Source organism: Nuphar pumila, chromosome 2 (genome assembly GCF_984573655.1).
Source record: "Nuphar pumila chromosome 2, dmNupPumi1.hap1.1, whole genome shotgun sequence".
Taxonomy (NCBI): Eukaryota; Viridiplantae; Streptophyta; class Magnoliopsida; order Nymphaeales; family Nymphaeaceae; genus Nuphar; species Nuphar pumila.
The window spans coordinates 119,718,596-119,730,727 of record NC_143250.1 but is presented as its reverse complement, the minus strand read 5'-3'; the positions used below and the strand labels follow the sequence as shown (position 1 = coordinate 119,730,727).

Below are 12,132 nucleotides of genomic sequence, written 5' to 3'. Positions count from 1 at the left end.
AGATTATAGCGCCTATCACATTGCAATAAGGTTAGAGTTCATTTCCTAGTTGCTAAGGCACTTATTTAAATTCAAATATATATTTATTTTGATAGTGTGATTGATATGTTTTTTTGGAGAATATCTGTAAAAGAAACTCCTGGTTTTTTTCTCAAGAAGAGAATCTTGATGTACTTTTAAAATTTAAAAGAAACTAAATTATAAAAAATGAAAAAATTATGATATATTTATGAAAATCCAATAAGTTGGATTTGTCATGCTTTTACTGAATTTCACCTTTTGTGAATTATTCTAATAGATTCAAATACTGCGAGGTTTATTGGAGTGTGGAGCCTAATATAAACCCCTATTTTTTTGTGGATCAGTCTCCAAGTGTGATATTAGTCTTCAAGTGCAAAATTTATTAGAGGGTAGTTTTATAATTTTATCCAAAATAGTTCTACTTGAAATAGATTGCCCTAGAATCATATTTAAAGAGGGCAGCTAGTCTTTTGTAACGTATAAGTTTCTCAATCAAAATAGATCTTAGTGTGCCGTGGACGTAGGCAACTATTGTTGAACCACATAAAATCCTTGTTCCCTGGAATTGATTTTTTCTCTTATTTTTTGGTTTCTTTGATATGCTAAAAACTGGTATCAGAGCCTCGGTTTAGAGGAAAGAGTGTCAGTGATGACGGCAAAAGAAAGAAAGGTGAAGATCAACATGTTTGACGACAATGACTTTGGTTTTTGGAAGATACATATCGAAGACTACCTATATCATAAGAAGATGCATCTGTCTCTTGTTGGAAGCAAGCCAAAGAAAATAAGATTGGGATATGAGCATTTTCGCGTAGAAGACGTAAAACAAATATTCGACATTCTACAGAAGGGTTTCACAATCGACTTGCTTAAAAATAAAAATTTTTAAGCCCGTTGAAATTATTTTTACTTTTTTTCATTTCGAATGAAAGCACGAAATGAAAAAATTTTAATTTAAAATTGATTGACGTTGGCCTGAAACATCACGTTCAACATTAAGAATGAGAAGACTGGTTGGTTTCATGAAAGTGCTCTCAAATACGTATGAGAAACCATCAGCGTCGAATAAGGCATTTCTAATGCACCGTTTGTTTAATTTGAAGATGGTCGAATGCGCTTTTATTATAGATCATATCAATGAATTCAGGCAATCCAAATTTATCAGACTTTGAGGGCCTAAAAAAATCGATTTAGGTAAAATGACTAACATGAAAATTGTAGAGCCAGTCGTTAGCTTTCCAACAAGCTAAGGCTCACAACTTTTTGTTTAGCCATTTTAAAGAAATGATTAAAATACGAAATACTATCAGAAATACAAATAACAAAGTAAAGCACTGATCATATTCAGGCAACCAAATTTGTCAGGAATTTTAGCTGCACTATGAAGCCAATTCAGGAAAAATGGTAAACATAAAACTTGTAGAGGAGAATCATAGCTTTCCAACGAGCCTAAGAATGCTTAAATCAGACCCATATCTAGAGAGATATGGGCCAAATACTAGGACGTTGTCTGACAATCTCGAATGCAGAAACACATATGAATCACCCAGCACAAGTAAATCCGATTTTATCTTTAGAAGAAAACAAGTTTCAATACCAAATACAAATCCAAACAACCCGAGTTTTGAAAAGATAGAATCACATAAACAACAACAATAATAACTTGAAAATAACTCCACAGTCTTCAACAATTGTTTTCAGCTATCAATGATAGCAACCATGCAAAAACAAAAAATGATAAACAAGTTGCAGAATTGTTTATCTGTTTGCAGCCAATAATAATGAAAGCAATCTTCAGCCATAACTCTGATAGGTCACGACGAACAGGGGCAGCAACAACGCAACACCCTGGTATCTCTTGAACAGATCTCGATCTGCAACACAACACTTGAACCAACAAGTGGAACAGAATCGACCTTTAGCCAAAAGTCAACTTCCTTTGATGAACTAACCAACACCAATGGCTATCACACCTCCATGATTTCTCTAGGTTTTTTTTCAAAATGAAAGGTTCAACCCCTTGGTCACCCTCCCCTCCTTGGGCTCTTAAACACCCAAAAAAGGCTATCATAAAAGAGGGAAAGGCCTTCTCAATGCTACCTCTCTCCCAAGGCCAATCAAAGGCTATTTTTGAAATTGGGTATTAATAAATCTCCAATAGCCGGATTAATTTTCAAAGTCAATCAAAATTCAAATGAGGACTATGGATGTCCACATGAAGTGGTGCCACATAGGGGTCAAATTGGTTTGGATCATGGGCAAGATCCAAACAACTAAAAGATCCGAACCCCCCAAAAATGCATTAAAATCAAATGCGATAAAAAGAAAACTACCCTTCAACCCCATACACCTTCTAGTGCCACAAAAAAATTCTACAGGACACTAGAACTATTTGGATTCATAGAATCCGGCACCTAAAAAAAGTAAAAAAAATAAAATTAAAAAAATAAATAAGGAGAAATGTTTAATATGATTCCAAGCTTGCCACAATGGAATCAAAACATTAAAATGATAATATCGATGAACACAAGTCACTCCGAGAATCCAATTGGACTAGAGAAGTCCTCCATGAAATTAGATCACCTCAGGTAACGTTGCCCTGATCAGGTCTGGAGAGTTGGATTTGGATCCAACTCATCTTCAATGCTCTGCATCATAAAGATCCATGCATATCATAATTTTGATGCTTTAAAAATGTTTATATCATCATACAACAATTATTTACTCAAATCTATGCTAATCTTGCTAAAATAAATAGCATACATCAAAGCCCTAAAAATATTTTTTGTCAAAACCTTTATTAAAATGATCTTTTGTATAATAGAACATGGATTCAAACATATAACAAATTTTTAGATCATATAAAACCTATATTTCATCAATATAAACTAAGATTAACATATAAATTATGCTGGAACAATAAGATCTAACAAAAACATTAAAGAAACAATTCTCAAATCATTTTTTTTCTTTACAAGCCTGTAAATCGTCTTATTTCAAAAATCATTTTTTTCTTTGGTAACATAGATCAATAAAAACATATTTTCTAGATTGAAAATCAACCTTAGAGAAGTGTTTCAAGGTATGATCTATCATTGGTTCATATCTGAAAATTATTTCATGCATATTTCATGCGTTTAAAAAAATTGGTGTTTATGTGATTGATGTATCTACTTTAATTGAATTTTCAACCGTAGATCGACCTTCGTTCTCCTTCTTAGCACCTTGGAAGAGCTCCAATGGCTGCTGAAAAAGTCCAAGAAAGAAGAAGAAGAAAGATGAAGAAGAAGAATAATAAAAGAGTTGAAAATAAGTATAAGAGAAAACTCTCTCTCTCTCTCTCTCTTTGTGTTTTTATAACAAAAACTCACCAGGAGGGGAAAGTCACCTCCTTGGAGTACCAATTCACGTGGTACCCTCTAGGGATGATCCCTAAGAGTCCTAATTCAATGTTATTCCAACTAATTTTCTTAATTAATTTAATTAGCTATTATTTTAACTTTAATTAATTACTAATTAATTTAATTATTTAGAGATTCACTAGAGGGGGCATCACACCCTCTCTAGGGTTTATAAAAGACTCTCTAAGTGCTGGAGTAGATCCTACTTGGGTCCAAATCCAAAAAAAATCTAGATTAAAAAACTTGATCCATATTCAAAACTCGATCCAGATCCAAAACCTGATCCAGATTCAAAAATCTACTTGGGTTGGATCTAAGAACCAAACAAAAAGATCCAAACCCAAAACCCAATTAAAGATTCATATCTAAACACCAAATCCAAAACAACACTGGATCTAAACTTAAATTTGGATCTGAACCTAACTCAATCCAAGATCCATAATGCAAATATATACAAAAATCATTTATTCTCTTGTTTAAGCCATGTATTTTAAATTTTATAATTATTCTTGAAATTTTCTTCATAACTTGAGTCTTAATTTCATAATAACTCGAAATCAAGAAAATCGAGAATTTTAAGAAAATTGTAGACGTTACAATATTGTTTCCATGCATTCAACATTCTTGCATTTTTAATATTCAAGATTAACTATAAAAACTCTGCATCCATCCTAAATTACAAGCATAAATTTCAAAGTCTAACAACTTCTAGCTAGTTTTGTCATCTGCCCAACAAGATTGTGTTAAATTATATATTCTATTCATGTAAACCAAAATACCTAATAAGGGTATTCTGGTCATTCCATTACCTATAGCAGGTACTGTCAATTAAGAACAATTTTTATATTTTTTTCTCTTTTATCTCTTTTTGTATTTATGTAAAAGTCTGCCTCCAACAATCACATTTGCACCCAACAGTAAAAAAAAGTGATTGTTAGGAGAAGCTCCCAACGATCACATTTGTGACTATTGGGAGCTGCACTCAAAAGTCATAAATATGACTATTGGGAGCTCTTCCTTATTTCTCTATTGTACTGTATATATAAAGACACTTGTCCCTTTTTTTAAGGAAAAACATGAACAAAAAGGGACAAGTATCCCTATATATATACATTATAATAGAGGAAGAAAAAGAGCTCCCAAGAGTCACATTTATGACTTATGGGTGCAACTCCCAATGGTCACAAATGTGACGATTGGGAGCATCTCCCAACAATCACTTTTTTTTTTTATTGTTGAGAGCAGCTTCCAATAGTCACAAATGTGACCATTAGAGACAGACTCTTTTACATAAATACAAAAAAGATAAAAGAAAAAAAAATAAAAAAAATTATCCCTAATGGACAATACCTATTATAAGTATGAAATGATCAAAATAGCCTTATTAGGTATTTTGGTTTACATGAATAGAATATATATTTTAACATGCTAAATGTCATTCAAATTATTGTGACGTAGATCATTGGCATTGATTTGCCTACATGGTTCCATATCCTCTACAATGATCATTTGATCATATACAACATCAATTGTTCGTTCTTCATTGCATATACATCATACATTTATATCCCTAATCAATTCAGGCAATTGCATGTCCTCACGTGCCTAAGCATAATGTTTGGAACGTCAACATTGTTCATTGTTTAGGACAGTTGGATAGTCGCAAAAGGACTAAGCTTGATAGATGGTGCCTTAAATAGATGCACATTCTCTACTTCTTCTTTAACATTGCGAGCAACTAAGTAAACGTCACCACAAAATAACATCGATTTTACATCACCATCGTCCAACATATCTATCCATATATGTTGGCTACCTAGGTTCAGAGAAAAACTATATCGAAGGATCATTGATTGTTCCACATATCCGATTTTATGAGACATCAAAAACATAATTTCGTTGTAGCTACTATTTTTTGAGATGATTATAGATCTTCAAGTAGGGTGATCAGTACTACGATAGTGTACTCTAACAATTTCAGAGTCCATCATAACTGCCTATACTAACCACACAACATATTATTCATCTAATAAAAATAACATATGAGAAAAGATAGTCCATATAGACTTCATACATTCAATTAACATAACTACCTACAACAACCACTTTGAAAACTAACTACCCATAATAACACTTTAACCCTTGTTTAATGGTTGTGCACAGTAAACCAACATAAATAATTTTTCTTTATCAGACAAGATACGCAATATATAAACATCCAAACTGAAGGATAGAGACATATGGACTGTTGAAACAAATGAAAAAAAAATGCTTAAAAAAAATAACCGGTCCAGTCAGTAAAGATGTTACTGAAAAAATCGCCAAAAATGATTCTGAAATACTCAAGGATGAAGTGTCACTCGAATAGTTGCTCAAAAAGTGACCAGCGAAAAGCTGGTTGGGGACCACAAAGGACCCTAAAAGCGAGAAAAAAAAGCCCTAAGGTATGAAAAAACAATTTTTATATCCAATCATTAAGGAGTGCAAACTTCGTGAAGAATAAGTGCACTTAGTTAGGTATTTGCAAGGTTACAAGGTTCGGTTTAACATGATGTTCACACTTATTTTTATGCAAACTTCTGAGGTATATGCGAAATTAGTCAGATATTAGAGAAGTTTTGAGGTTTATGAGGATGTTCACACCTATTTTTATGTGAACTTCTTATATATACACACACTTATTCAGCTATTTGCGAGGTTACGAGATTCAGTTTGACATGATGTTTACACCTATTTTTATGCAAACTTAGTTAGATATTGATGAAGTTTCGAGGTTTGAGGATGTTCACACCTATTTTTATGTGACCTTCTTGCATATATGTGCACTTAATCAAGTATTTGCGAGGTTACAAGGCTTGAGTTTAACCAAATGTTCACACCTATTTTTATGCAAACTTTTGAGATATATGCACACTTAGTTTGATATTTGTGAAGTTTTGAGGTTTGAGTTTAACAGGATGTTCACACATATTTTTATGTACACTTAGTCAAGCATTTGCAAAGTTTCGAGGTTTGAGTTGAAAAGGATGTTTGCAAATAATATTATGCGAACTTCGTGAAGTCCACAAAAAAATATGGTTTTGAGCACGCGAAGGGTAAAAAGAACATTCCAAAATTGGCTATTTGTAATTTTGGACATGAAGAAAACATAAAAAATTATAGGATTTCTTAAGAAACGTGTAAAATTAAGTGTACAGTCTCATCAATTATTAAACTCATGAAATAAGCTTAGCAAGCCCAACATGAACAAAGGGTGTTCAACTTGGCTGAGTTTGGATAGACTCATTGATTATTAATCAAATATATTTTACATATCTTTTGCATCATAAGAGTTTAGATGGTTGAAGTCATAGCCATGAAAGTTAAAAACAACAAAATATCGGTAGCAAAAGAAGTTGATTTTTTTTTTAAATCTCGAATTTTTGGCAATAAAAATTTTTTTATAAGAAAATATAAATAAAAATTATTTAAAATAAAAACCACATGGTTTTTTAGCTGTAAGTAGCAAATAAAAAACATAAATATCATGTTTAAAGCACGATATTTATATTTTTGATGAAAAAGTCATGAGAAAATGAAAAATATCGTTAGAAATTACCATTTTTAATTTTCAGATAGTTTATCGCTATATTTTTGTGAGATTTGTCACTATGGTTGATGTGTTTAGCTTGTAAGCAATAAGCTTAGAATTCAAATCCTATTGCTTGCATGATTTCCTTGAAAGTGTATTTGTTGTGTAAATGAGCCATTTGTCGTGTAAATGAGCCAATTTGAGCTTGTTTCTTTAGATTTTACTTATAGAAAATCCTTCTTTTGTTTAACGAGCTAGCAAGAACTCAGACTCGTTTGACTCGGGCTTAAAAATGAGCTCGTTTTCGGTTTCACTTCGGTTCGTTTGCTAGCCCTGCTGGCCGCGCACCGCATAGACTAAGTCGTCAGGTACGAACTAATGGTTGTATACAACAGTCTAACAGATGGCTAGGCCCCACGTACTTTTGCGGGCCCCAACAAACCAGAGATGGACGGTTATACGTTGAAGTCACCCACCACGGCAAGTAGACACCTCTCACATCATCTCCTTAAATTTTTTAAAATAACGGCATTACGATGCCATCCATCTTGCAAGATAGACGGAAGAGGAATCCTCCTACCGGATTTCCATGCGGCGTATCCTATACCATGGATACTATATACCAATATGCAAAATTAGGGTTTTTGCTCTTTGCTTGAGCCGTCTCCGTCGGTATCACATTCCCCCCTCCTTATAACCCTTCGCAATCCTAGTAGCCTTTTGCCTAATCGTCTGCAACTATTCTCTCTCTCTCTCTCTCTCTCTCGTGGTTTGTTTCGTTTGAGGGTGTTTTGTTTTTGCTTCTGTTTCCCCCCCACGAAGAATAGCAGGAAGCAAGCAGATTATCTGTGGGGTGGCCTGTGATGAAATGGATTGTCCGTACCATCAGAGATCATCATCGGTGACGACCCATCTCTCCAGCTTTACCCTGAGGCCACCCCCACTCATCCTTTCTTTTTTTCTTATTTCGTTTTTTTGTTTAACTTAGTTACGAAGTATGCAATCTAGCAGGCTGTGATGATCGAAAAAAGATACCATCAAACTCTGATAGATCTTACTGTGAAGGACTAACAGTGCCTTTTATCTTCTGAGCTTCTGATCTTTAGTGTTTTTCCTCATGGTTTTCTTTTTCAGAATGTGAGTTTTTTTGCTTTTTTTTGTTTCCCTGATTTGTGATCATCTGGTTTTCTCTTTCTTTTATTTCTTTCTTCTGGTTTTCGTCGTTGGGCGTGTTGGTGGAGTGTCTTGGGGCTTGGCTAATTGGGGTGGGAGGCCTTGTGAAGGCAACAAATTAGAGTCTCTGATGTGCTTCTTGGTAGCGCATACAGCGCTGTACGTTGCCGAAAGGAAATTTGGGGTCTGAGATTCTGGGATATTCCATGTGCTCTATCATGGTCTTTCCATTCTGATGATCCTACATTCATTCCACCACTGTCAAACTTTGTTTTCATTAGTTGCTCTTTTTTTATCACGATTCTGAAGTTGACGTTTTCTTTTTCTTGTTTTTTCATGCGTTTTTGCTTTCCTCGATTCTGAAAGTTTCTCAAGCTTCTTTTGGGAGTGTTAGTCAGTATGAATCCCGGTTACAGCTTACAACTTTTCTTGCATGCAAATTAAATGGTTTCATTTTTAACATAATTCATTCCTTGGGTTTGATCAGTATAGTCTTTTGTCTCTTTCTTCTCCAGTAAAGATTTTTTATTGCCTTCTAGTTATAGCTATAAACCTGAACATGGTTTCATCATTTGATGTCCCTTTTTTCTTGGATGCCGTACTCTTTTGCTCTATTTTACCAAAACTGGACTATCAAATTAACGATTGTAGAAATAATTCAAGAAATTTACATTTTTAACTTCGTTTGTAGGTACAGGTTAAAACTTGTTTGTGGGTACCAAGGCCTTATTCCTCCTTTGTGGTACCAACAATTTTAATGAGTCTTTCCCCCGAGTTGCTAAATGGGTCTTGACCAGAAACCCTCACAGGGAATTGCTCAAATCTATACTTGCAGCAAAAAATATCTAAATTGGGCTGAAAGATAAACACCCTAAACTATCTGAATAATGCCAGGCATCAAGAAATACCATGCTCAATGAAAATAGACTGGATTCACTGGAATATAAATTAAACCACAACTACAATACTCAGAAATAAAACCTCCGAGTCTCGCTAGCATCGAGAATGCTGAAACAAATTGAGGTCGTATCAGGATGCCCCTTTGTTAGAATATCAATTGAAAGAGGGAGGGCACGAAGGAGGACACAACTAGGGAAGGAAAGTAGTTTTTGGTGGTGGAAGAGATGTTTATGAACTAACCCAGATGGATCTAGCCTTGGACCTATGAGCTACATGAAAATCTAATTGGGGGAACAAACTTTTTGCTTACTTTCAAAGATGACTCCTTTTTTTTTTGAAAGGCGGGAAAGAATACTTAAGTCTTTGCAAATACACCCGACTTAGATGCTGAGTGATGCAGACACACAAAGGGAAATGCACCCCACGAGAACACGCACCTGCGTGTTGGTGGGGGCGGGGGGGGGGACATATAACCTGCTTTGTATCTAGAGAGTTGCACTAGAGCAAAGGTTAAGAAATGCGCTTCTTGCCTACTATCAAGTGCTGGACTCATTAACTTGGTGAAGTTTAACCTATCCCAATGGCGGAGCCAGGGGTGGGCGGCCGCCCACCCTAAAATTTAAAACCGAGTCGACTCATGACTCGGAAAACCGAGTCGAATCGGGACTCGTGAAATTGAGTCGATCGGGATCCGAGCTCTCGATGAGTCTAGAGCCTGCCAAAACGGGCGAGGGGTAAAACCCTCGCCAGTTTTCTAAAGCTCTGCCCCTCCGTTCCGACGTTTCCCTTCTGTCACAGGCAAGGCGACAACCCCATTCGCTGGCAACCCCTGTGCTCTGTAGTGCTGCCGGCCTCCCTTCGGTGAACCCGCGATGGCGGTGCCCCCCTCCGAGCTTCTCCCTCTCTGTTGCAATCTCCGGCGATGCGAGGCACCGGTGTCGCAGTCAGTCGGACCTTCGCCAATCTCTGGCGACCATCGCTAGCAGTTTGAAGAAGACCCTCTTATCTCCTAAATTTGAGGGTGGGTTTTGTTCATGTTCAGTGGCTCTGGTGATACAATATCCAGTTATCCATTCTACAGGAGCAATACAGGCCAACCCTTCAATTTGGTTCTTGGTCCTTTCTTTTTGGGGCACAACTGAACGTGGGTCTAGTTTCTTTCCTCCTTTTTGGGCGCAACCTTATTGAAAGAGTCAATCTTGCGATCCTTTCTTGGTCATCGTGCGTGCATAGGACTCTCTTTTTGTGCCTGCTGCTAAAACAAGGTATGGATGTTTATCAATGTAACAAAGGCAACAAATAGTGTATATTTATCTACTAGATAGTTGGTGTGAGTGAATTGCTTGTTCTCGATTGTCTAGGATTCTTGTAGTGAGTAACTGTGGCCATTGACAGATTTTAATAATTGGGTGTTTGTATTTTTTGTCTAACGGGCATTTTTATACTCTTTTTGCTTGAATTCTGCATATGGTGCATGTTGGTCATCATCGGTGTTATAAAAAATGTATTCATTTTTTAGCTTAAAGCTTTTTCTGGGTTCTACGACCAATCTTGGTGGTCAGAGGCGGAGCTGGGGGGGGCAGGACTGGGCTGCCTCCCGAAACAGTTATTTTTTTTTTTAAAAGCCAGTCCTAGCCCAGCTCAGCCATGACTGCAGCAAATAGTTTGATTTGTCCATATAAAATAGATTTTTATTAATAATTGTAGCCATTTTTTATTTTATCTAATTTTTTTTTCCGGGGGCGCTGCCCCCGAACCCCCGACTATCACACCATTTTTTTTTCTACACCCCTCACATCAATCCTAGCTACGCCACTGACCTATCCCCTATGGTGCTGCACTTTCTTTAAATTTTCAAGTTACCAAAAAGGTGGAAAACTGACTAATCACCATCTTCCAAAGGCTCATTTGGTCAGGCTAGACAGAAGGCAGCTCCAAGTGAGTTGGTCTATTGCATCACAACCACATGATTTTGGGGAGCTGGGGTTCACAACCTTCACAAATTTAATAAGGCGATGCTGGCAAAATGGTTGTGAAGGATTTGCAAGAAAGAAGGTAGATTAGCAATCTATATGTTTGGAAAAAATATGACTTGATCGGGTGGCCTTGGTCATGGTCAGAAAATAAAAAATGGAACAAGGGCTCAGTTTTGGAAGGGATGGCTCACGGTGCTCAACGATTTCTGTATGGCCATAAGGGTGGTTGTGGCCTTGTGGGTGATGGAAGGTGCGCACTCTTTTGGCAGGACTGCTAGTGGGGGTGATCAGAAGCTCCGTGACTCTTTCCCTAACCTCTATGAGGTAGGGAGAAAGAAATTCTCTAAGGAGAATGAGGTTTTGTCTGAGACAACAGGTACTTAGGAGATTTTATTGAGAAGGGACCCGACCCACATTGTTTTTCAGCAATGGTCCGATCCCATGAGACAACTCTCATACTTTTCTCTTTCACAGCGTGAGGACGATCTCACATGGATGATAAACAGCGAGGGTGTCGTCACAACTCCTCTTTATAGGGCGTTGGGCACTCCTTCGGTACAATGGCTTCCCAAGAAGGCAATATGGGGGAGGATCGCTTCCATTAAGGGGATCACTCTTGGGCTGGCTAATACTACATGGGAGGGTCAACACAGAGACGAGATTAAAGAAAAGGGGTTTGCAGTTGCACCTAGCCAGCAGGTGCACTCTCTCTCATCTTTTTTGGGGAGTGCACTTATATGCGTGATCTACTGAATTATGCTTGGGGGCAAGGGCGTAGCTAGGGGGGGGCAGGACTGGGCTGTAGCCCAGTCCTAGCCCAGCCCTGATTCCATATGAAATAGATTTTTATCCATTTTTGTAGCCCAGTCCAGTCCTAGCCCAGCCCTGACTGCAGCAAATAGTTTGATTTGTCCATATGAAATAAATTTTTATTAATAATTGTAGCCATTTTTTTATTTTATCTCAATTTTTTTTTTCCGGGGGCGCTGCCCCCGAACCCCCGACTATCGCACAAATAATTTTTTTCCCTACACCCCTGTTTGCCCCCCCCACTCACATGAATCCTAGCTACGCCCCTGCTTGGGGGGAG

General features: G+C 36.9%; 2 non-coding genes across 2 annotated transcripts; both read left to right on the top strand.

Annotated features, from left to right (window-relative positions):
- The first annotated feature begins 7,848 nt into the window (after positions 1–7,848).
- LOC149846930 (small nucleolar RNA snoR117) lies at positions 7,849–7,930 on the top strand. Its single transcript, XR_016430669.1, has one exon. It is a non-coding gene; the product is annotated as a small nucleolar RNA snoR117 (small nucleolar RNA).
- Positions 7,931–8,002: 72 nt separating this feature from the next.
- On the top strand, positions 8,003–8,088 carry LOC149846929 (small nucleolar RNA snoR116). The gene has a single exon (XR_016430668.1). It is a non-coding gene; the product is annotated as a small nucleolar RNA snoR116 (small nucleolar RNA).
- The last annotated feature ends 4,044 nt before the right edge of the window (positions 8,089–12,132 follow it).